Below are 25,368 nucleotides of genomic sequence, written 5' to 3'. Positions count from 1 at the left end.
GCGCAGGGGTGAGGGTCCAGCCTCGCCGCCAGCCCCGTGGCCGGGAGCCTGGTCGGTGGGAAAAGCTCTTGCGCTGCTGCAGCACGCTTGGCGCGGACGAACTCTTCAAAGTAGTCATCTGCCAAACGCTAATGAGCCCTGACAGAGCATGTGAAAACTGAGGTTTTTCTACAGGCCCTTAACTTGGTCCTGTTTGGTTAAGCCTGATGACAGCAAATGGCATCTCCCAGACACTTGAAGCCCTCGTTCGAAAAGCTGGAGACTTGAATTCATTAGCAACATAAGAATGTGGTTTCGGTGTTGGATCAGAAAAAAAAGAAAAAGCAAGGAATCAGTTCTTCTAAAATTTGTTCTTGGAAATAGCTGATCTATTTCACCTAAGACATCCAAAGAATAAACATCTGTATGCCTGTATGTTTCCCCTTGAATGACTGAAGTTTGGTGAAGCAACTGGGGAAAGGAAAACCCAAAGAGGGGGAGAGGGAGTCTAAATTTAACAGTAAAATTTTAACTATAATCTGTGGCACTGCCAGCTCTAAATGTATGGAGCATTGTCAAGCTTTGCTGAATCAACTGCCTGCAAACAGGCTCATAAATCCATGCTTAGCACAGAGGAGTAAGCAAATCACTGTGATGCTGGAATCAGTACCTATGTAGGGCCTTTGAAGTCTAAGTTTAGACACTTCTGAAAAACCTGCCTTTGTATGTGCAGATGTGGGTATGCATGTTATGCATGCATATATGCTTTTGTCACACATAAATGTGCAGTTGCAGAAGAGTAATATTAAAAGAATAATCTGCGAAAATAGGCCTATGGTTAGCTTCATGAATCCAAACCCTGAAAGGTTTGTGCAGTGTCTAACAAAAATTAATGTCCCATGGGAAAGAAGGGGTCTGAAGATGTAACTTCTTTTTAAGAATGCATGACTTGCAGTGTTGGGAACTGTCTAGTTTAAGATGAGGGTGTGGTTTCCTGCCATTCTTTGTGCGATCTGAATCTGGTATGATGCTAAAGATTTCACCCTTTCCACCTGCTCCTTCTCTGTCTTGAATCTAATCATTGAGCAGTCATAGAGTTAGTTGGAACAGCGTGCGGGTCTGACAGTAAAGTAGTAGTTTGTTAACATTTCTGGTAGGACCTGAGACTGCACAGCAGAGAACTTTAGGGAAAGGAGAATCTCCCTTTTTGTAGCAGCCTCTTTTTTTTTTTTTTTTTTTAAGATTGAATTTGTATAACATGAAACCACACCCCAGTGCTGTAGCTCTATGAGCCTTTGAAAGCCTCCAGAGAGGAACTGCATAGCTCTCCCCTAGTCGATGGTTTCTGCCATTGTGTTCTCCCTTGCCTTTGTACTCGCACAAGTGTTTGTGCAGCTGCGTGTGAAGAGCAGTGCATGTCCAGCTGAAGGGTAACCACTGGTTTTCCTTTTGCTGGGTTAGTCTTCAGCTGGATCAGTGCCCTGATCTGCTTCACAGCTGGAGGAGGGCAGAACTGGCTCTTTCAACTGAGTCCTGGCTTATGCCATTTTAAACTGCTCGGGGAGTCTTCGTGTTGTTTTTATTCTACAGGTTTCCACTGAAGTTATACAATTTTTTCGTAGTAAAACAGAACTTAAAATTTGTCATGTTCTGTCATGTGGCACTTTAACCTTGAAATATGAATGTTTCGTTTTAATTCTTTTGTTAGCATCTACACATCTGAAAATGCAGAGTCTCGTATTTGTTTTTATAGAAGCTTTGGCACCAAAGTATAGATTATAAATGTTCTTATGTATTTTATTTTAAAACAAAGACTTCCTTAGAACTTCAGATCCTGGATGTGATCTTCCTTTTGTCTTCACACTTTTAATTAGGTTCACAGCTACATGGGAAACCTATGGTTTTGGTACCGTTTTACAAGAGCACAGATTTTAAGTGGTTATACAAGCAACTCCGTTCCCTTCTTTTCCCCCAAGCAGATTCATGTCTGCTAGAAATAAAACCCACAACTTAATAGCTATTTACTGTCCATGTACTTGCTTGATATTAGTGGATTTAGTCCTATTTGCTTTGAAGGGTGGAAGACTGAGCTCTGTGGCTATAGGAGTCCTAGGCAACTTTGTTTCTTCTGTGAATCTGAAATAAAGGCATGAAATAGGTACTTGTTTCTGAACTGATGTGGAGTTTTGAAGACGTGCTGGCTTAGTTTGCATGGTGGTTATTTATGACTTGCTATGCTTGACAGCAACTATACACAGCAAAATATGACATTTTAAAATTGTTTTTATTATTTTTATTGAACCGCTTTTATTAACACATTCTTGGTACTACAGTGGGCTTTAAACTGTACTTCAGATTAAAACAATGAGCAGAGGTAGCACAAGACTACAACTCTGAGTGCAATTTAGGGATACTTGTCTCTTCTGTGTGGATGTTAAAGAGCTTGTTAGGGAAAGGAAAGGATTGGTTTTTTTCTGGTCCCAAGTGGGGAAGCTGAAGTGCAAAGAGTTCGAGTGACTTTTCCAAGGTCATGCGACAGGTCAACATCAGAGCCAGGAATAAAGTTCCCAGCCCTCTAGACTGGTAGCAGCTGACCAGTCTGCTGTGGGCCACGTTGTCTGGAGTGGTTTCTGATGATCTTTTCCTTGTAGTTGCTCAAACTGACTTTTGCTTCTCATAATTTGTTTCTCTTTTCTCACTGTTACCGGTGCTGTCTTGCTGTTCTCCCTTTCTGTCTTTGACGGTTTAAGGTCAGAGCACTGTTATGTGAAAATGTGGAAGCTGGCTCTTTCAGCCTTCAGGTTTACAGCAGGCTGATAATAGCTAGATAATCAGGAAAGGGCATCAAATATCTCATAATCTCAATTTTTATGTTTCCCTATAGTACATTAACAGTGAGAGATATTTTGGAGAGTGCATGTTTTGAGATAATAAAGCAATGGCAGTTGTTAGTCCAAACAATTTTGGATTGAAAGAGGCTATTCACCAGATTCTGGTACAGTTTGTCTAATCAAGATACACAGTCTCAGATTGGGGCAGCTTTTCCTCTAAAAAGGATATTCAAGATGCCAGTTAAGAAATGGGTTTTTAACAGACTTTTGCTACAAATATGGTAAGAATCAGCTGTTAACTGAAAAATAATTAGTTTTCCAGGACTGTTACTTTGACTCATCTTCACATATATTAAGCAATAACTTAGGCATTTTTATGGTACGGTACTACTACCTTCTAAGTAGGTATAGCTTATTTGTTGATGTCACAAGACATGTCAGTTGTGTTTTGACATGATGGCTGACTGATGGGTTGTAGGCATTACATGTTTTGACTCTGGTAAGAATCGGAGTGGTTGTCCTCACAGAAGCAGATTGGTGTGCCCTGTTGCACAAGCTTGTTATTGGAGGTCAAGGAAACCTCTGTGGGCCCTTAGAAAATACTGCTATGAGACCTGTTTGTGATTAGCTGTTTCAGAAAGAACGGTCATCCTGTAATGTGTATGTAACGGGAATCTAACAACTCTTTTACTTATTTTTCTTGAAAACATTATTTAAGGCAAATGTTTGTTTTCTTTTTCCTGAAGAAGTAAAAAATATTATGAAACATCTCTATATTATGTTTGTATCTCTTCAGTTGGAACAAAGCTCTTCAAAAAATATTAGCTACTTCTCCAGTGAAGAAGCTCTCTAATTAGTCTTAAGCCATCTGGTCATTGCACTTTTGAAGTATTCCTTGGAACTCCTCTCTGAACATTATTTTTGTGCTAAGTCCTATGTAATTTGATGTGTAATGGGCCAACAGCAAAGTTTCATGATGAGATAAATGATGAACAGGGTAGATAGACTAATTCTTCCTGGAAGACTCCGTTTACAGTGTATGTTCTGTAACATTATTTTATTAGGTAGTACCATCTAATAGTGGTCTTCTGGCCAGTATACCACTTACCTGGTATGTTAAGGTGTTAATTGGTACTTCTGTGACAGACAAGACTGTCTGTCCCTCCGTATGTGGCTCTCCATAGAGAGATGCATTTCTGCTGTTACAGAGTGTAGTTTGTAAGCTATGCTTACAGGGTGAATCTCTGTATAAGGTACTCAGTCTCCAAAGGAAGTTTGTGGTTTTTATCTGGGAAATAGCAGACAGATTTTTCTTCATGATGATTTACTGAGAATTTAACAAAATGAGATCCAACAATCTAAAAGCAGGCTTCAACATCTCAACGTGGTTTAAAAAATAAACGAAAAACCACACACACACAAATACATGAAATAGTGAGTGACTGAGGTTAGGAACTTTGATAAATTACTTGATATGTTAGAAACATTAGTGGGTTCATCGGAATATGATACATGTTACGAAACTTACAGAATAATTGACAATAGGATTTAGTATGATATATAGAAACAGGTAAACATACATTTTTTTTGAAAGTTTTCTCGGGATTATTCTGGCATTATTCTTCTTGTTTCACTCCCCAGTGAAGTTTGTTGGTGGTTTTTTTTGGTTTTGTTTTTTTTTTTAAATCTGAGCAGTTCAAAATGTTTCAGGCTTCATGCCTTCAAAATTTAGTATATACACAAAATATGGGATGTACTTTTGGATCAAGCTAATTTAGCTCCAGGGACTCCAAGCAGTCAATATGGGAATGGTAGGCTCCTATTTTTTTCCCTGGTGAAAATGCTTAATGAATGCACATGTCAGCAGAAAATAGAGCCCTATGAACAGAAAGATCTTACATTGTGTTAATTATTCTAATTGAGAGTTGGCATTAAAAGTCAAATTCATAGTCATTTGCTGTGTGAATATGGCATGTATTCTTTGTGATACTGATTTCTGCTGTTTTATACTTCTACATTTTTTAAAAAGGAAAGCATTTTTCTGTGAGATATTTTCTGAATTATGCAACAACACTATTTCAGGAGTCCTAAAAATCTTTTTAATGGTAGATTGCAGTTGCTTTCCAGCTATGGTAATTTACTTGCCACCTACAGAATCACTAAATTGTAATATCAAAGCTCAAGCATATGAAATCATATTCCTTCCTCTGCCCTGTTTGGTATTGATTAATAGATACTTTCAAGGCAGGTTCTTCTAGATATTCAGAATATTGTTTTGCAAAGAATAGTGAATTGGTTAAAAGGGCACAATCTTGAAATCCAGCTTTTTTTAAAAAAAAACCCTGAAAACAGGACATAGAAAAACTGATACCATTGTAAGTCTTGTTGGCAACCTCATAATTTCTTTTCTTTGTAAAGCTACGGTTTTCTGTTATTTGGTCATATTTTGCACAGCAGCAGCAAAACTAAACAGATAATATTGTGAAGCTCCAAGGGTAAATAAGTACATGTTTTCTTCTTTAATGTCATAGATGCAATACATCTAAGGATTGTTTGTAACAAAAGCAACAAAAAAAAGTTTTAACAAAAATGTAAATTAATGATACTCCACAGCACTCCTGTATTAGAAAGATGCTATTCTTTCTTAAATGTCTATTACGGATATAAAATAGTAATCTGATTCCACACTGAGTACAAGATGGTGCATGTGGAATTGTGCACTATTTCAGTCCTCTAAAAATGGACTGAAATAGTGCACAATTCTAGTTAAAAGAATGAAAAGAACAAAAGAGCTCTCGAACCTTGCTATTAACTACTTATTAAAATTACTGTCACATATTTGAAATAGATTACTAATTTCACCAGTATCTTTACAGATGAGACCAGCAATTTTGAATACTCCAGGGAATAACCATAAAATAAATGAACACTGAGACACTTTATTTTCCCTAGGTGCACTTAACTAAATTAATGAAACCAGCATGAGAGCAAGAAGGAAATCCATTAACTTTTAAATGAAGTTACCTCTTAGTCAACCTGAGGTTTGAGCAATAATGTTGTCAGAGGGGTCTGTTTTGCTGGTTTCAGAGCAATAATTTCTTAATATAACCAGGGCAAATGTAAGCTGTGTGAGGTGGTCTTTTTACTATTTCGTAAATTTCTGTAACTTGGATCGAACATTTCTTATATTAGAGTATTTAGTATAGTTAAATACTATCTGTTGATATTTTACTCAGTTTATTAAAGTTCTAAACTAAAATTCAACTGCAGAATTGCAACCCTTCCCCTCAGGACAGAAAACTGCTAAAAATTACCACATGATATGAGGGAAACTCTTGAAGAGACTGAATAATTTGAAAGGTGCTTCAGAAAGAGAATTTAATTAAGAAGGTATAGTTTTATGTCCCTTCACACTATAAAATACCTGTTGCCAAGATGGTATTGAACATGTAAGAAAAAACAACAAGTTATGTATTGGTCATGTTGCATCATTATTAATATCCATAGTTTTTGTAGAAAGATGAGAGACTACTGATGCATTCTCCTTTCTTCATTCTTGTCAGTGTTTTTTTACTTTAAACTCTTCTTTTCCTCGAGGATTTCATTTTTGTAATGATAGAGCAGTTATATTAGTTTCATTTTATTCAAAAGTGAGATCTTTGCAAATGAATAATTATATTTCAATATCTGGGTAGAATTTTGCAGACTGCATTTTTAATATGCATCTTAGATACTGCCTTTTTGATCAGATCTGCTTGCTGCATACCAATTTCATTTAATGGTTTAAAATGAGGATTGTAATTTCAGTATTAATTGTGCTTTTGTTCCCACTTCCTTTGCATCCTGTGTTGGGGATCATTGAACACTGTAGGCAGTAAGGTCAAAGGGACATGCTTGGGGTCACTCCATGCTGTCATTTAGAAGTGGAAAACCAATAGAAACATTGCAAAATGAGAACACTGCTCCTTTGGTTTTTCTGCCACGTCAAGAGGGGAACCTGTCTGTTTTGCACAAGTGGGAAATGTGCTTTTTTACCTCTGATAGAAGGCCATATTGCTTGGTTTGTGACCATAAAGATAGATTTTTTTTTAAAGCTGAAATTTCAATAGACATATCTAGAGATTTGAATATCACCGTAAACATACCATACCTTGTTTTGCCTGTTGTCCCACTGGTCAGAAGTAGACTCTGCTTAGTGACCCTTTGGGAGGCAGGTGCTTACCTGTAAGAAAATGGGTCCGGATGGTCCAGTCTGAGGTGTATAAGGGAACACTGGCAACAGTAATCACACAGCCAGTGGATTTGCATTCTTTATTTAAGGGGAAGGAAAAGAAAAACGGTAGTATTGGGGGGGTTAGAAATCAAGAGAGAGAGAAACATTTGGGAATATAAGTGAGAGAGGAAAATAAATGCTGTGATGACAAGGGAAGAGACCTTTTGTGAAATGCAATTCTAGTAGTACCTTCCCAGAGCTGGAAAAAAGACAGTTCAGTAGTTTCTCTGAATTGATAGTACAAATCATCATTACTGAAAATAACAACTAAAATTTAAAATACCCGTGTAGGGATTTTTTGATCATTCTTCATGGAAAACTTCAGTGAGTTGGATGCATCATTAACCTATAGCACCAGGGGTGTTATGTTAAAGCTTGGTTGTTAGAAGTCTCAGAGGTCTGTAAGGAAACCCTTCTTTTGCATTGCTCCTGGTGAATTTTTTATTGTGTCTTGGTGTGACACGAGGGAAGCGCATACAAGTGGCAAACCCTCCCTCCTATCAGGTATTTGTATTAGTTATGTTTCATAAGGGGAATCATTTACATCCTGTGAAATCCAACTGCTCCTTCCACTTACATTTAAAATATATAATAAAGTCATTATAGTTATGGATAGTTACTAGTGTGGAGGAAAAAGTGGGGTATATTTTGTATGGTTCATGTACTTATTTATTTGTCAGTATTTACCTTCTACACTTTGCAGGGCTACAGATGGCTCTCTATAAGCCAGACGAGAAGACACTCTGTCTTCCCCTAGTTCCTGAAGTTTTGGCTATGTGGGTAAAATCTGTATGTAGTTGAGTGAGCCAGTTTGATAATAGGTGGCTCAGCACTTTACTATCTTTCCTGTGTTCTCAGGAAAATGAGAACTGAATGCACTGAGGGATAAATTCTTTGGCTGTGTGAGACAAAATGCCTTTTAGTAATGGAAAAGGAGGATCTTTTATATCTCAATTGCATGAAAAGTATTTGGAAGGCAGAAAATGGCAGTTTCCCTATGTAATTAGTGGTAAAATTTGGCATGGCTACTAATGTATGTAAGCACATGCTTTAACACTTTGCAGAACTAAAGGCAGTTGAGCATCTTGCAGGATTGAGCCAGAATAAAGATCATCCAGACAAAAAACACTGGACCTGGTTCTTGTTTTCCACATACTATATATTTCACTGTAAGTTCTCATTTATATATCAGAGTAGGTAATTTATAGTGTGACCAAAATATTTTCTATCTATAGTAATACCCACTTAAACATTGAAGATCTAGTTTATTATTAATCTTTTAAATAAACTAGATATGGAAAAAATTACAGTTCTGGTTTTGGTTCATCAGTTTTATTCAGATTCTCAGTGTCACGGTGTAAAAAAATTGTGACAGACTTGTTTCCTATTTGGTGGATGAATGGTGGGTAGAAGGGATGTAATGGGGTTTAGTGCTTTTTCCCCTCAGAATACCAGAACAAGGATTGTCATTATAAGGGGCTACATTCAGAACCATAAGGGAAAATAAACTTTTTTTTTATGCCATGTGTGAGTACCACAAGAAACAGGTGAAACGAGTTACTCAGAATTAAAAAAAATGAGGAAGAACACTTAGGTGAGTAATGAGGAGTGAGTTTAGCACTGATTTACAACTTGAAGCAAATGGTTAGGTATCCCTTCTGAAAAGATGTAATCTCTGAATATTGGTATGACATGTAATATGAAAGCAGACTCTCCACATCTTCCTACTGAGGGCAACTGTCCTCAAAACTATCTGGTGTTGGCTAACACCAGAGACAGAAGACTACTGCATTAGGCCTTGCCTCTGCTCTAATTCTGTTTTGGTGGAGTTATATATTTGCTTATGGTATAGAAGATGTCTGTTGTTTATAAAGTAGTGTAATCTTCCCATCAAGGCTGTTGAAGGGAAAGGAAGTCATGTGTCAGAATCAAATGGGACTAGAAAGACATGACTGCTACTAGTTTTTCAGTTTTTGTTCATGCTGAGGAACCGCCAGGTTTTTGTTTCCTGTGGTTTTCTGTGGCCATTGTCTGTACTACCTGGGAAGACAATACGAGGGAGTGCAAGGAGCTCGTTGGATCCTGGGCTAAGTGGTGCAGCTGGCCACATATATGCTATGTTGCACACAGCCCAGACCTCCCCCTTTGGGGGTCCTACGGTCCTCTGTCTGTATGCTTGGTTTGCTTATTCAATGTGCCAGGATAAAAGAAAGCTGAGACACAGACTATCATAATTCTGATTGTCATAGCATGACTGTAAGGGGTGAGTGTTATGTATCGGGGTGCTTTGAAGGCGCATGCATTGCTGGGTAATGTTGAAGGCTGTCTTGAAGGACAGAAACCAAGCTGTTTATACTGGGGACCAGGCAGCAAATGATCCTGACATCCGTGCCTGGATCTCCCTTTAGAGGAAATTAGGACTTGTTGAAAGGGGTCATGGGAGAACGGTAGCCTGAGTTCAGTAGTGGTGATCAGGAGAAAAAAGCCCTGGGCAAATGAAGGAGAGATGCAAATTGACAGCATGGTTACACTTGCAAAAAACTTTTCTCCTATCTCTGTTTCCTCTGTGAAAGAAGTGAAGAAAGCCACAGGACCTTGTAGTGGAACCTTTTGAAGAGGTGTGTGAATGTCCTGACTTGCCCTCAGCTTTTTAGGATTAATTTGCATTGGCTGCTTTGGGTAGGGGAGGAGGGAGTGGGCTTAAAGCTGTTTTTTAATAATATTTTCAGGATGGAATAAAGCCCTTAAGTTCAAAAGATGAAATATTTTGCCTCTGTTTTGAAGTGATGTCAGATTCTTCAGCCATATTCTTCTCCCTATTCTTTTTTCTCTCTAAAAGTCCCTCAGCTAGACCTAGATGTTCCCAAAACACATGCCCATATGCCTTTTCTTTTTGTGTATAACATTTAAGTTGGCTGAACACTTCAGTTCTCTTTTCAGCATGTACTTTCTTCACCTGGAACATAGCAAGCTCTAAAGCCATGGGATCATACTTGGAAACAAAAGCTTTTGGTGTCCTTCAAAGGTACCACATTTATTCTGGATTATTTTTAGTTGTCTCTTGTTCTTCTGTGTTAAGGCTTGATAAACTACAGTGCCTTTAAAATCCCCTCTACAAACTGTCTTTCTTTGAAAATAAGGGGTATTCTCTGCTCTCCCAATGCTCCAGACAGGTATGGATGAGATTTGCTATTAAGAAAATACTCTTGGCCTTATGATGCCTTCAGCTATCCCTCCAGTGTCCCTGGGCTGTTCCTGCAAAAGCCAATCCTCTTCCTCAGGCGCTGAGTTGGTGATAACATTTCTTTTTCTTGTGAAAGCAATAGTGAGTTACCAAAGCCTTTTGCTGATTTGGGAATACTTGAAATTGTGGACCCAGTTTTAATTCCAATGAAGACAATAGGTGTTTTGGTGTGCTTTGGCACCAACTTCAAGAGGAGCCAAATTGGACCCAATTTTTCTGCAAGCAGGCTCAATTAGTAAATGATGATGCTGAAAATAAAATGTGTTAGATCTTGTACAAAGATGTTAGATGTTGTTCACATGAAAGAAACATATACACTTTCTACCTTTTATTTAAAAGTTAAACTTTTTCTTAGTCATCCTTGGCCTTTAATTGGCATTCAGATCTTGAGTCTGACTGTTTAGAGCATGAAAGCTGTGTTTGTTGCTTTCATGACTGAATCTTTATTCCGTGATTTTAGATCTGTTTTTTGTCTTATCCCACTCCCCTGAAAAAATTCTGGTATAGAAGCAGGTTTCATGAACTGTCTCCTGAAGTCTTTGTTTAAAGACAAACTGCAATGCAAACCATGTTTGTTTATGGTGTCTGCTGCTTTGTGAACAGATGAACAGAAGTCAGCATGGATGGTCAGAAAAATAATAGGTTTATTTTTGACTGTGTGTGTCTGTACAGAAATTGGAGGGGTCTTGGTGAAATTAAGATGTTTGGGGAGAGGAATCTATAAAATGTCAAAAGCAAAGAAGTTCCTCAGTACTTCCTTTCTTTTGTTGTAAATCTTTCTTTGCAGTGATTTGTCCTGCTTGTATTTTTGTAAGAACTCAACATTTTTACTGTAGCATGCACAAATTCCAGAAGAAGGCATAAGTCCTGCAGGAAAGCATGCTTCTGACTTGGCATACTTTGTTGAGAGGAAGGTTTGATTGAGAGGGAATTAAACCACCTGCATTGAGTTCACTGAAAATGAATCAAAGCCAGCTTTTTATAGATGTGGGTTTTTTTTTTCCTGTTACATAGTCTGTACCTGAGCCCATGACATTTTCTATTTCTTGATTTTTTTAAGTGTTTTTTTTTTTAAATTTTATTTTTTGTCCATGAGTATTACATAGGTCAGCGTTGAAGTTTTGCAGTAGGGCAACATAGAGAAATACTTTTGCTGCTGCATGTGACATACATGTAGTGTGCTTATATTCTTCGAGGGAGCGTTCTATTAATCCAGAGCTTTTCATAAGCAAATAACACACCCAAAGAAACTCCAAAATCAAAAGGATAAGTGAAATTTCCTTCACTATTATTTAATCTTACTATGGATCTTCTCTTGATGATGATTCAAAACAGCTAGATTTTTATATGCCTGTTCTGCTGAAGTTTAAGCATTCACTTGAAAAGTCACAAAAGTGCAAACCAGTGTTTGTTACTACATTCACCTGTCTTTCAAAGTTATATAAATGTATGCTACGCCCATCTCCATGCTCAACTTGGGGTGATTATGCTCTGTGTGTGTGTTTGTATACAATCCACCAGTTGGGTTGATGTAATTCTGTGGAAACTGGTGGAGTTTCTTCTGCCTTTGCCTACTGTGGATTAGGGTTCTTCATCTTAATATGCATTTTTTCCTACATAAATATAGCCACATAGAGCAGATGGACTTAGTATTATTATCTGTAAGAAGAAGGAAGTCTAACAGTCTGCTGCTTATTACCTAGTTTCTCAAGGTTGCTCTGATTCATATTGCTTTCCTTGCATACAGAAGGAATATGGGATAAGAAAAATCACCTGAACTGTAGAAGAGTAGTGTAATTGAATTTTGAACATTGATTTCTGAGTATACAAAAAATGAAGTGAAAGAATGTACTCAAGCAGTAAATTACAGGAGCTAGCAGAGTGTACAGCGCCTTTAAGAAGCAGGTGTTTGCTATGAAGTTCACCATGCATACAAATGTGCTTATATTTTAAAGTCAGGAACAGTTACAGGGGAACAGGAAACCTGACCAGCCTGATACAGGCTTTTTCTATTCAGTACAGGCTTGCAAAAAGGGAAAAAAAAATCGTGCAGGGAAAAACATGATTCTTCTTAGCTCTTTTAAGTCTGAAGCAGGAGGAGGGAACCAAGAACAATTTAAAGGAAATTGCAATAGTGATTGTTTTAAGTATACACAAAGGAAGCCTAGTGCTCCTGACAGAGCGCAAGCCATTTTCAATCTGGAAGAAGGAACTGAACATTTAATTAAACAATGCCTTTGATTGTATTAGTTTATGCTCCAGCATTCATGATACATGGAGATTTAGGTTATTTTTCAAGTGTACAGCTGTTTCCTCCTGCACAAAGTTGGGGCTGGAGTTTTGGTAGAGTGATACATAGTTTTAGTCATGGTAGCACTTGAGCACACCGATAAAACATCAAAGTACTCCACAAAAAACCAACGCAAAGGCAGGCCCTGCCCCAGAGAGCTCTCAGTCTAGGGCTGCAGCAATACACGAGTGAGCAAATTGACAAGTGTGGGAGGGAAGCAAGTTAGGATGGAGGAGGACAGAGGCCAACTTGTCAGTTCAGAGAATATTGTCTTTAGGCAGTAGAACAGCTGATTAGTCTGCGGTTGTTGCTCTGGTAGAATAAATTTGTAGAATTCTGCTGTGAGTAAAGTGCACCAGGTGTCTGCCCCAAATAATAAGTGCATATTATGGATAGGTCTGGACTGATGTGTATCCAGTTCTTGCATGGCTGTCATGATTTTGGTTAAGGGTGTTCTGTTTTCATCACAAAAAAATTATAAAGGTAAACCAGTGTGGAAACAGTTTATACCGATACAAAGAATTTTGTACTTACCTAGATTAACCTTTCCTTAAGTGAGAAAGATAATAGGTTAGCCATAGCAGCTCACTGCCATTGTCTGGGGCAGGCTGGGAGGGAGGTACATTGTGGTTCCAGGAGCAGTGTGAATTGAAGAATGTTCCTTGGGAAGCCTGAAGATTTTAAGCATCTCTGACACAAAGCTGCAAAGGTAGCTCATCTGCCAAAGGCCTTGCGGGCAATTCCACAGTAAGTACTGACCTTATCAAAACGCAGAACCCACAATCTATCAAACCCGTTTGATCAACCCATCAGGCCTGCCAGCCCATCAAACGCCCAAACCACAAGATTCTTTCTGCATGCAAAAATTGTCTTTTGGACTAACTGGATGCGCTTTCATGGTGGAAAAAAATACAATCCGCTTGTAGTCTGTTTGGCTACACGTTATGATAGTGCTTATGTTATACAGGCTGCTCACTTGTGGGAAGTATGTTCTTCCCATATGTTGGAGAAGGTTAAAGCACCTTGAAACATATATATGTATATATATCTCTGTGCTATGGATTAGAGCAGAAAAAATATTTTGGTGAAATAGCAGACTTGTTTGAACCCTGGTTGAACAGATGATTTTTGTGATTCTTTTTTTTTTTCCTTAATCTACTTCATTTAGATAGAAGGCTGGATCTGCTTAAAATGAGTTTTTTTATTTTGAACAGAGGTTTGTTCTGGTTTTGGGCTGTTGATTCACCTGGGAATTATATCCTCTAGTGACACTGGCAATGTTTATCTAGTTTGATTAAGACAAAATAAGTTAAGTCAGTGGTTAGGCTTTAGTCAGCTCACACATGTTCTGCTACAGGAGAAAAAAAAAATACTATCCTTTGTTGGATTATCCCAAATGTCATTTAAACAATAATGTATCAAAGCAAACAAAATTAAAATCAAAACAGAAAAGATTATGCATATGAAAAAGAAGAAATTGGAAGGATCTGGTCTTGGTGAGGAAGATCCTGTCGATGTCAATAGAGATTATCTTGTATCATGCAATCATAGGCAGGACTGGAATTGTGCACTAAGGACCCAGGCATGATACTTACTTTCAAAAGTATTCAGGTGCTTGCGTGAGAGTCTTTCAAAAGTCTTTTCTAAAGATCGTGCTTGGCACTCAGGTAATTCTGAAAAATTGTCTCAAGGCCTGAATTACCAGTTACAGAGTAAATATCTGTACAACAGTGTCACTTACATTGAGGTACCTTTATGATGCCTGGTATAGGAGAGCTGAAACCAGGAAGCAGCATCTTACATTATGAGTTGGCATTTTCTTACTCAATGCTAGAAACAGAAGATAGAGGATTTTATGCTGTTGAGTCTGTATTTTTAATTAAAAAAAAATCCCAGATAATTAAATGTGGATTTAACACTTTTAAGGAACAGCTGCTTAATGAGAACCATTAGAGAAATGTTTGCCTCTAAGCAATACTGTAATTCTTCACATAGGAACATATTAAAACTGTATTTCAAAAGTGACATGGAGCTGAAAGTTCTGTAACTCAGGTAGGAGTGTTACCCTATCTAAAATAAAGTTCTCCAGTGGGACTACAGTATCTAAATCTTTTACTTGCATGCAGTATTTGTGGGCTCTGCTGATTCTTACAAGTTTCTATCAAAAGGTTTGGGCACATGATCAAGGCAAGTGTCAGCTGTGGTAGCTGTCCATATCCATGAATAGCAAATATTTAGGAATTCAGTTGAGTTTAGATTGCAATAAGAGGATTTAGTTGCATTACCTTTCATTTGCTGTTGGCTAAGAGCCTGCACAGGTTGTGGTAGTGGTAGTTCAGCTTACACAGGTATGTTCAAGGGTCTTCTGTTTCTCTGGAAATCTTAAAATCTGCAATGTTACAGTCTGATTCTTACAGTGGATTTCATATTGGTGTTTTCTTCAATGCAAAGTCTTGGAATTTCTTTCTTGCTCTCATTTAAAATAATTTAAACTTTCTGTTGTCATGGTTGCAGAGAGGAACTCAAAAGCATGAGCCCTGCTGACTCCTAAAACCAGTAAGCCTGCATATTTCTGTGAGGAAAGTCAGAATTAAAGCAAGTGTTATGATTATTTTTTCTTTTTTTTTTCTTGAAGGTAAAGTCATCATTTCTCAGTGGCTAGCATGGCTTCTGTAGAGCAACAGGGGTAGAACGGAACTAGATGAATAGGATATATAGTCAATTTATAGTGAATTACATTAAATGAGGGCATGGTGGCAAATATGTGGTTCATTCTTTACAGGTTTTTTGGTCTGATCTGTTTTTGAGAACCTTGACTAAAGGAGCCTTCCAGGAGCTCAGCTGCAGTCCTTTGTTACTCTTCTAGTTAGAAAGCTTTCCCTGACATCTAGCCAGGGTCACTTTTGTTTTCAGTTAAGCTACTTTCATTTTTTCCTAACTTCAGTGGGTCTTTGCATAGAGTTACTTTCATCCTTAACCTTTTTAAATATGCTTTTTTATATTATGTTAGGAGAACTGATACTAGGAAATGCTGGATAGCTTTGACTTTGGGTAGGGACAGGCACTCAGGCAATTGTCTGGCACCCAAGATGAGGGATGGTATGCATATACGGGGCATTAGGTTTCATGCAGATGTCTTCCACTACCATGTCATATTCATGTACCTAGGGAAAATATCAGTATTGGTTTGCTTTACCTTAGCTGCTTCTCTTCTGTCCAATGTTTTTGCATACCCCTATGAAACTTCATGTTTGTTTCTGCAGTGTATCCTCACTGAAATCCTGCTTTGCAGTTCCCTTTTGTCTTTCTTGAATAGTTCTTCTTGTTCTATTATTTCCTTCCCCAGTGCTGAGGAGAAAGGACTAAATTAGTCTAAACAACTTCTTAGTCTCCCCCCACCTTCTTTGGTTTGTTTTTTCCTAGTCTGGTGAGAGGGAGACAGAGTCCTCCCAGCAAGTAGAGGACAGCATTTACCTTGCACTATCAATGATACAAAAGCAAAAAACTCTGAGCAGCAACTTCATCCATGGGTACAAGGTTGTGCATAGATTCTGTTTCTCACTGTGTGCAGCAAATCAACTAACGTTAACACATTTTAAATAGCACATACTTTTATCCCCCTGTATGCATACTCTTATTTGAGAGGTTGAGCAGCAGTGGTCCTTAGGCTGCTGCCTCTGAGGATTATTGTTCTGCTGTGTTTTTCTGAGAGTCTCCATGCAGAGAGGACTTAACCTTGTGACTCTGAAAAAGCTTTGGCAGCTTCTCCCTCCCCTGCTCCAAACCACAACACACTTTCCGAATGTGTATCATTATCTCTGTGCTTCATGTTGGCTGTCCCTGGAGCTATTTGCTTGGCAGAATGTTGCCTGTTCCAAGGCAGCTTTAAGCTGAGCCAGGCTGGTATCCAGCAGAAATCCAGAAGATGTTATATGAAACAGTCTTCTGAAGAAGATGATGAGGAGACTGAAAACTGGTAAGATTGGTCTGCTGGCCAAAGCCTTGAGATGGTATGTAAATGCGCAGAGTGCAGTTCTTGCTTCTACCAGTCTAACCCCCTTGGGAGGGTCTGGACTTCAAGTCTTTGCACTTAAGAAAGGGGGAAATAATATTTCGTTTTCTTTTTCTGTTTTGTTTCATTATTTTGACTTTCAGTTTTGGGAGTTAGGGACTAGTAGATGTATTTTCCACAATCCTCACCACGGTGAACTGTAGTATTTTGGCAGGCTCTTTGTGTCTCATCTCTGTAAATGACAATGATGGTAATAGAGTATAAGGGGCAAGTGATGTGAGGGGAAATAAGCACTGTGGTGTGAAACAGCTACTTTATATTTTAATTAAAATCCATCTTATCAGATGTAAGTCCTTCTACCAGATACAAGTTCTCATACAGTTCTTTGTCAGAAGATCTGAGAGGACCTTGAAGACTGGAAATGTGTTCAGGCAAAAATTTGGGGTTTTATTTAACCTCAAAGAACAGGGGTTGACTTAAAACAAACCCACAAAACAGAAGCAGAGTAAAAAAAAATATGCAAACAAACCTCACCACCAGCTCTGCCAACTTCCTGACCCTCTCCCTTAAAAAAATGCCTGCAGCCATAAACAGATTTATTTCTCTCTGCAGACTTAATTTTTAAGTTTGTTGGTGTGGTTTTATACATCTGGTTTCTGACATCTCCATGACACTGTTGCATCCAGTGTCCCTTCCTGTTTTTAAAAGTTTGTATGAATTCACTTCCCAAAGGTAAACCTAATGATTTCAGAAAGATCTTAGAAAACTCATGATTTCTAGAAGAGCCCTCTGCTTTCAGGAATTTCCTAGAAGTGAACTCATGTCTTCCAAAGGCAAAGCTACTTAGCTACTTGCAGTTTGGTCTCAGGTGTTGAAGGACCTGAATGTTTAATGGCTTCTTATTAGGCAGTTCTCATCTTTCATATTTGAAAAGTTCTCTGGTGTCTTTGTGGTCATGTTGTTCTTCTAACAGTGTAACATCAGGCTGAATCTGTAAATAGAATTAACCACCTTTCTTGCCAACTGCTATGCAGGCAGCAAAGTTACAGAAGCAGAAAAAGGGCACTGAACCAGTATTTTCCAGTGTTGTTCCAGTTTGGGTTCAGTTTTATCGAAGTTCGATAGAATTTAAGAATAACAGATTATGTTTGTCTCAGGTTTGGCTCTTGGCTTGCTGAGATGCTGAGGGGGCATCTCAGGGATGCCTCCAGGCACAGACTGTTTTGCGTTACCTACCTGATGAATCCCCTGGGGAGGAGGGGTACCTTCATTCTCAGCACTGGCGCTGCAGTTGAATTTTTGTCATCCGGCCCCTTCTTTTAGGATTCAAAAATCCTGAGTGCGGTAGAAATGCAAATGACACAGCAGAAGTAACATTCCCTTCCATTCATGCTTCCTCCTGCCTAGACTTGCGAGCATTTGTATCTGTGGCTGCAGAGATGGGAAGGACAGAGGTACACTACAAAGACCTTTGTAAAACTATTAATGCTTGACCAAATTAAGAGGAAAAATGTTTTTGATTAAGAGAGAATGTGTTCCTTGAACTCTATCCTAATTACAGCTGCATGTTTCTCCTCTCCTGACTTGGCCCAGCCCTATCTAAGGTAGCCTGAGGACTACTTTAATTTACTCCAGTTGGCTGTGATTCCCAAGGAGTCGTATGCCACCTGGCTATGGCTAGAACAGGGCTTATCCCAGCCGCTCCCTTTCCCCACCCTGAGAAGGCACTGCGGGCAGGAGTGTGTGGGAGCTGGATCTCCTGGATTGCAGCCCGCCATGTCACCCCGAAGCGGGGAGCCCTCACTGGGGAACTTGCTGAGAGTTTCCACTTTGAGCTTGTTTGGGACACAGAGAAGGACCTCCTTCAAATACACCCATATCCCCATGATGAAAAGTTTGAGTGTTACTGTCCAAAGCCCTGTAATTTTAAAGATAGGCAAAAGGCGAGTTAATTGTTCGTCTTGCTGAAAAGAGTTTTATCATGCTGTTTCACTTAACTGACTGCATATGAATAGTAAATGCAATAAATAATTACAGAATACAGTGTTACACAATAAAGTCAGGTCATACTTCATTCAACATGTAAACTGTTTTTTTTTCTCCCACTCCTCTGGATGAGAAATAGTTTAATAAATGCTGTCAAATCTACCGCTCTTCCTCCACTCCTTTATATAAGGCCATGTTTTGGGAGTCATTATTAAAAATGTTTGTGCTGCAGTGTAGGAATTGATTTCTTGTCTATGGTTTTTCTAGAGCTATTGTTTATTTAAAGAAAAAAAAAAAGCACCTTCACTGATGATATGCTATCACCATTACTGTTTCTAGTGTTACTTTCCTGCTTTATGTATCTATTAAACATCATGATTTATACCTAGGCCCAATATTAACTTCAGTCTTCGTTGATGCTAGAATTAATGCAACCACACTTGTAATATATTAGGAATTGGGGTGTCATTATAAGAGTTTACAAAAATAGTGTTACTCCAATGCATTGTACCAGTTCTAAGAAAAGTGGTTTTTAGTACATGGGCAATTGTTCTCCTCAGCCTTCTCAATAGGCTCATCATTCTAGAAGATATATCTTAAAATGTGTAATATTGTTTTGCTATAATGTTATCACAAAAGCAGAACAAAGTATGGTTTCTTCTTTCTCCCATCTTAACCTTTTCCTTTTACTGCAACTCCATGTTGCAGTAGCCTGTTGTCAACAAGAAAAAGTTTCACTTTACAGTTCAGCAGATTAATTACTGGTGAAAAAAATTCATTATCTGTCTGGTTTACAGAACCTGGGCTGGTTTAAGTTATAGTTAACTACAGTATTTTAAGCTATGTAACTGGAAATCTGAAACTTTGAGTAAATATTGATTGTGAAAATTAATTTTCTGGAGTTTTGAGCATCTGGATGTGTTCTGTGCAAATTACCTGCAGAGTTTTGTAATTGGTTTGGTTTTACTGAGTAGTTACTGAAAACATGAAATTGTTTGAATTATTGAAATTGAATTTGAAATTGAATTATTGAAAACTGAAATTGAATAAAAATTACACAGTGTAAAAATGCTTTCAAAACCTTTTCCTGCCTTTTGTGTGATAGGGAATGTGGTGAAAACATGTTTACTAATTGCAGTCATCAAACAAACCCATTGCATAACAGTTTTGACTGTATCTTTATTTTATACTGTAGTGTCAGCTTGTTCACAAAGTTATTTTTAATTCTTTTCCCAGAGCTTTACTTTTCATCAGTAAATTTGCTATGGATTAATAGTATAATGTAAAAATGGAGAAATTATGCTGATGCATTTTTGGTAAAGTGAAATAATTGTTTTAATTGGTATTACACTGAAGCTCCATGCTTGACTGTGCAGTATTTGGCAAAAAAAGTATAAAATATACATTTTCTGAGTTTATGGAAGCACTGAGGTTTCATACAAAACAGACTCAAACATTTTACCATTATGCATAAAATTGTTGAATTGTGTGCCCCTGTTCCTTTAATATTGCTTCCTTTGATCTGGCAAGTTCAGTAGTTTGCTTGGTGGACAGTTTAGAGTGGAGTTACAATGAAGTGTTGGCAGTTCACAATTAAGCTTAGGCTTAATGGTGGCAGTTCAGTTACGTTAGATCATTGTTTCCGCATTTTACATTTTGAGGAATTAGTATCCTGCATGTCCAGTGCTAGTTGTTGATAGTGTTATTCCCAAATCAGCTGTGTTAGCAGTAGCAATTCTTGGTAGATAAACAAGCGGAGCATGCGCATGTGTGTGTAGATTACACATAAGTGTGTGTGGGTATATAATTTACATATATAAAAAAAGTATAAATAAATTATACGCTTACCCCACCCAAAGTACCTGAAAGGCCAGAGCTTTTTTCTGGGAGACTAGTGGCTGTAGAGTGCAGTGTGCTGAAGAATTACTGAACTGCTGTAGCTCACATGCCATTCCTAAAAGTCTAGAAAAGGTTTTTGAACCCCTTACAAAGGAACAGAGGGTGCTCTTAGTATTTTTGTGTGAATTAGTTGACAATGGGATGAAAGTTACAGATGTGTTGTCCGTATAACGTGCAGCATTAGTCATCTTCACTGACTAGAATGTTGTAAATTGGAGGAATCGGAATTGTATTTATATATGTAGCTTAGCTAAATGTGGCACTCAGCATTGTGACAACTGAGTTACCAAAACCAACCCCCATCCTCCACAACTTCTGGCTTTATTCCCCACTTCTCTATTGTGTGCATGAGAGTGTCTTTGTGAATAGCTCTTTGCATTTTTTTCCCTTGTATATTTAGTGATCTAGGCTAGATACACAATTATTTTGTCAATGGAAATTTTTCCACTGATTTCAAAAGGCTGAGGGACCGACTGTTGTCAGTTTCTCCGTTGTTGAAGAAGACCTTTGATAACCTTGACAGGGGCCTGGGAAAAATGTGTGTGTGCGTGCGCACAATTTTCTCAAAAGAAATTGAAACAGCTCTGTTTATATTACATAGATGTTGTTCTAGCAGAACTAGAATTGGTGGAAAAAGCTTCAAAACATTAGTATTCACTGGGATCTTTTAATTTTAGATGCAATTGTGCACACATGCATACCATAAAGATCGCTTCATGTGTTAATCATCTTTGTCAAGAGACTAATTTAACATGTAAAAAAATTATTTACATAAAAAAGCATGATTTAATATAACATTATGTGACTGCATGAACTCACATTTTTAGCCATGTAAATCCTAAAAGTAGTGTATTGTTTCACATTTTCCAGTATCTTTTTCAGAAAACGTAAGGCCAGGATTTTCAGGTATGGTTTTCAAGTGTTAGTGGCATATTTGGTATCTTGCATAGCTTTGTTGATTTGCATTGACTGTGCATTAAATTTGTAAGCTATGGAGTTTGTAAATGTCTCAGAATAGATCTTTTGTATGGTTTATGTTATTTGTATGTGTTTTATCTAGGATTTTGTTAATCAGTTTCTTCTCCACAGTTTTTTCTTTGCAGTGTTTCTTTTCCAGTTTAGCTACTGTCTGTTTTAAAATGTCATTAATCAGTCTCTTCTCATTGCTTGCATTGGATACTAGCGATTATTCTAGCTGTATATTGTTAACATTGAGATGCATTTCCAGGTATTTCTGCCCATGATATGGAAAAACAAGGTATCAAGGAAATCAGGTCAGTGGAGACAGAATTGCTTGCCCCAGTGGCAAAGCCTTCACAACAGCAGGGAGCATGAAATCTCCCTGGAAGCAAAGAGCTCATTTATTTTTTGTTTTCTGAACGATGTTTAGAATGCATTGCTGGAGTAGGCCAGGTGTGTTTTTGTGCTTTGTTTGTGTGCGGCAGTGTGTTCTGAGTAGATGTGGGTCCAGACTGGGAAGCTTGTGGATATGATCTGAATATTCCCAAAGTTTCTGTTAGTATAATGTTTAGAAGTGTATTTATAGCTGTTATCTGGATTTTAAATAGTTTGGGGGCTTGTGAAGAGAATAGCAGTGTTACAGTTCCTGGTTCATGACAGATTTTGTGGAGCACCACTGTGGAAGTAATCTGTCTTGAGATGACTGCAGGGTGCCAGTCCTGGCTTGATAAAGTCAGGTATGCTCCTGACGGTGTCACAAATGAACACGGTCTTGGCCAGTTTTAGAAGTGAATAAACAAATCTCAACAGCACGTCTGAGTCTGCTTCAGAGAATTTTGTAGGTTATGTGTGTGGTTACCAACACATTAGTAACTTTCTGGCACAGCAATTAAAATTTTTCCTTTGTCCCCACTTGGGCAAACAGGGAGTGCCAAAAAGCCTCTGTTTCTAGATCACTTCTCACAAATTACTCTGTCCTGTATTCTGTTTGTGAAACACTAAACCAGATTATCCTTTCACCTGTGTAATAGCAGCAAGCCATGGAGAAGGCATGGGATTTTTGCCTCGTAGACAGTGAATAGTGTGATGGGAATATAAAGCCAATTCAGGCTGTGTGCTCTATGGGAGTGTTCTGTAATTAGAATTAGACCCAGCACCCAAGGGGAAGTAAAAATTATGCTTTTAAAACCAGTTATGGATAAACTGTACAATAAATTGATGCCTGACTGGCTCTTTTCTGTGCTTTTCCTTGTGCAGTGCACTTTGGTTGCTGCTTGGTTCCTGTTTCAGCCCTCCTCTCTTCTTACCTTTTTTCTTTTTTTTTGTTTTTATTAGGTGGTGTGTGTGTATGCGTTTTTTCTTTCTGTCTCCTTGGTTGCTTGTGTGTGCTCGTTACGGATGGTCTTTCTCACTGTGTTGTGTATGAACAGATGATGGTTCTGCAGAGGCAACAATTTCACAGCTGGAATCTCACAACAGTATGAGAGTAGGAGGACGGGGCACAGCAGCCGTGCAGAGCTCATGTGTGGCTTCCTGAAGGCAGACATTTGTGCTGCCCTCTCTGTTAACGCAGGAGAAGGCAGAGCTGAGCAAGGTGCTTGTTATTTCACACACAGCACGGTGTTTGCAGTGAGAAGAAAGAAGGAGCTGTGCTATCTCTCCCTTTGCCTCTTTCTGCTCTTTTGCTCTGCTTTCATTTAATGCATCTGTGGCTTTCTTCCTCCTGATTGCAGCTCTGGGGACACCCATCCTTCCAGTTGCTACCTATGCTCTTTCGGGTTTGTAGCAGGAATAAAAAAGACTTACTTTAAGAAAACAGACTGCGGGGTTGAAATCTTTAGTCCAACTGTGTTGAAAGTAGACCTCAGCTGCTATATGTTATGTTGCTTATCAATACATGAAACCTAATGCATGACTGCTTTCAGTACAGCTTGAGATCTTTCAGTCACAGGCACACGGCTTTTGAGCAAGAGGCAAATTTTGTAAGGTCATTTTCTCATTCACTTAGCCAGAGAGATGCCACAAAAGGGGACTCTTCATTTTCGTCTCTTCAAAATGCATCTGTATCTGTTACCAAACTTTACATAGAATCATCAGTGTAACAGGGCTGGTTGAAAACAGCCTATACTGGGTGCATTGCTGCTGTTCCTAGGGCTTCCCATCTGAGTGTGGCTTACCTGCCAGGCGCGTGCGCTGGAGTTGTGTACCCATGCCTGTATCTGCAGGGTGAAAGAGGGAGGGTTGGTTTGTTGCATAGCAGTGGTCAGAATTGTTGGGAAGGAGCTTAGAGCTGATGGCAGTTAGCAAAGCCACCCCTTTTAATAAATCCAATTAGCATTTGTATAATTAGTTTCCATAATTTTTTAAAACAAAATCCATTCTCCTCCTGGTTATTGACTTCTTTTTGAGAAGGGGAACTGAAGGGCTGTTTTAAGTGTCCATTATCCATTTTTGGTGTAGATCAAATCAGTCATGACAAGTTGAGTTGCATGTGTGTCTTGCATATGTAAGTCAAAGTGTGACACTTTAAAAGCTCAGAGTACTGTAGGTCTGACTCATGAAGATAACTGTGAACATGGAGTTTGTGGGGTCTGGTATTACACAGATAGATAAATGTGAGTGAAAGACAGATACAGAAACCTGACAGGGTGAAGGCTGAAAAGATCTGCTCAGAAATTGCTTCTGTTTATTTAATCTAAATAATTTAGTAATTCTTTACATTCTTAAAAAAGCAGCATCCATTAGAAGAAAATGCAGTGTGGTTTTTTTTATGGCAGATTGTGTCAAACTGAAGCAAAAACCCCCCATCACTGTGAAGAAAAAGGATTTTGTTTCTACTTTAAGTGCCAATTTCAGTGCAGCTTCAAATTTGGAGCAATCATTATATAAAACTACCCATCCTTTAGCTCATTTTTGCTGGCTTATATAGTTCCATAAACCTGCAGAGCCAGATCTGACAGAACAACCTGTCTGGTAGAAGAACGCCAGGAAAGCTAAGTGCTTAAAAATTGGCATTCATCTTCTTTCAGACAAAATGCATTAGAATATTCCTTTATACCTGAAATGAAATTACTGTTTTCTTGAGCTGCTGTCATGTTCCTTTGATTATTTTACCTTTCATATAACAAAACCCAGAGCCTCAGGATATCTGCTGGCGTAGCAATTGCAATGGAATATAAAAGTCATTTTTCCAGCCCTTTCACATTGTTCCTGCTCATTTGAGAGCATGGTAGACCTTTTATCCATCAGCATTTGAATGCAGTACTGCTTTCTTGCTATAAACAAAATGACTTTTCTGTGAATAAATCCTAAAGACTAGTGAAGGGATGTAGTCTATTGGAAATAGAGAATGATATCTGGTATCGAAGTAGGAGAGGGGGATGAAGTGACCTAGTGTATTTATAGAATCATAGAATGCTTTGGGCTGGAAGGGACCTTTAGAGATCATCTAGCCCAACCCCCCTGCAGTGAGCAGGGACAGCTTCAACCAGATCAGGTTGCTCAGAGCCCCGTCCAACCTGACCTCGAATGTTGCCAGGGATGGGGCCTCCACTACCTCTCTGGGCAACCTGTTCCACTGCTTCACCACCCTCATTGTAAAAAAAATTCTTTCTTATATCTAGTCGAAATCTATTCTTCTTTAGTTTAAATCCATTATTCCTTGTTCTGTCACAACAGGCCTTGCTAAAAAGATTCTCCCCATCCTTCCTGTAGGCCCCCCTTTAAGTACTGAAAGGCTGCAATAAGGTCTCCTCACCGCCTTCTCTTCTCCAGGCTGAACAACCCCATCTCAGCCTGTCCTCGTAGGAGAGGTGCTCCAGCCCGCGGGTCATTTTTGTGGCCCTCCTCTGGACCCGCCCCAACAGGTCCATGCCCTTCTTGTGCTGAGGGCTC

At 38.6% G+C, this 25,368-nt stretch overlaps 1 protein-coding gene across 1 annotated transcript in view; it reads left to right on the top strand.

Moving 5' to 3' along the window:
• The window catches only part of EPB41L4A (erythrocyte membrane protein band 4.1 like 4A), a 136,108-nt gene that overhangs the window by 725 nt on the left and 110,015 nt on the right, over window positions 1–25,368 (top strand). The window lies entirely within an intron of this gene.

The sequence above is a fragment of the Pelecanus crispus genome, chromosome Z (genome assembly GCF_030463565.1).
Source record: "Pelecanus crispus isolate bPelCri1 chromosome Z, bPelCri1.pri, whole genome shotgun sequence".
Classification (NCBI taxonomy): domain Eukaryota; kingdom Metazoa; phylum Chordata; class Aves; order Pelecaniformes; family Pelecanidae; genus Pelecanus; species Pelecanus crispus.
The sequence above is the reverse complement of the archived record's forward strand: the minus strand, read 5'-3'. Positions and strand labels throughout refer to the sequence as shown.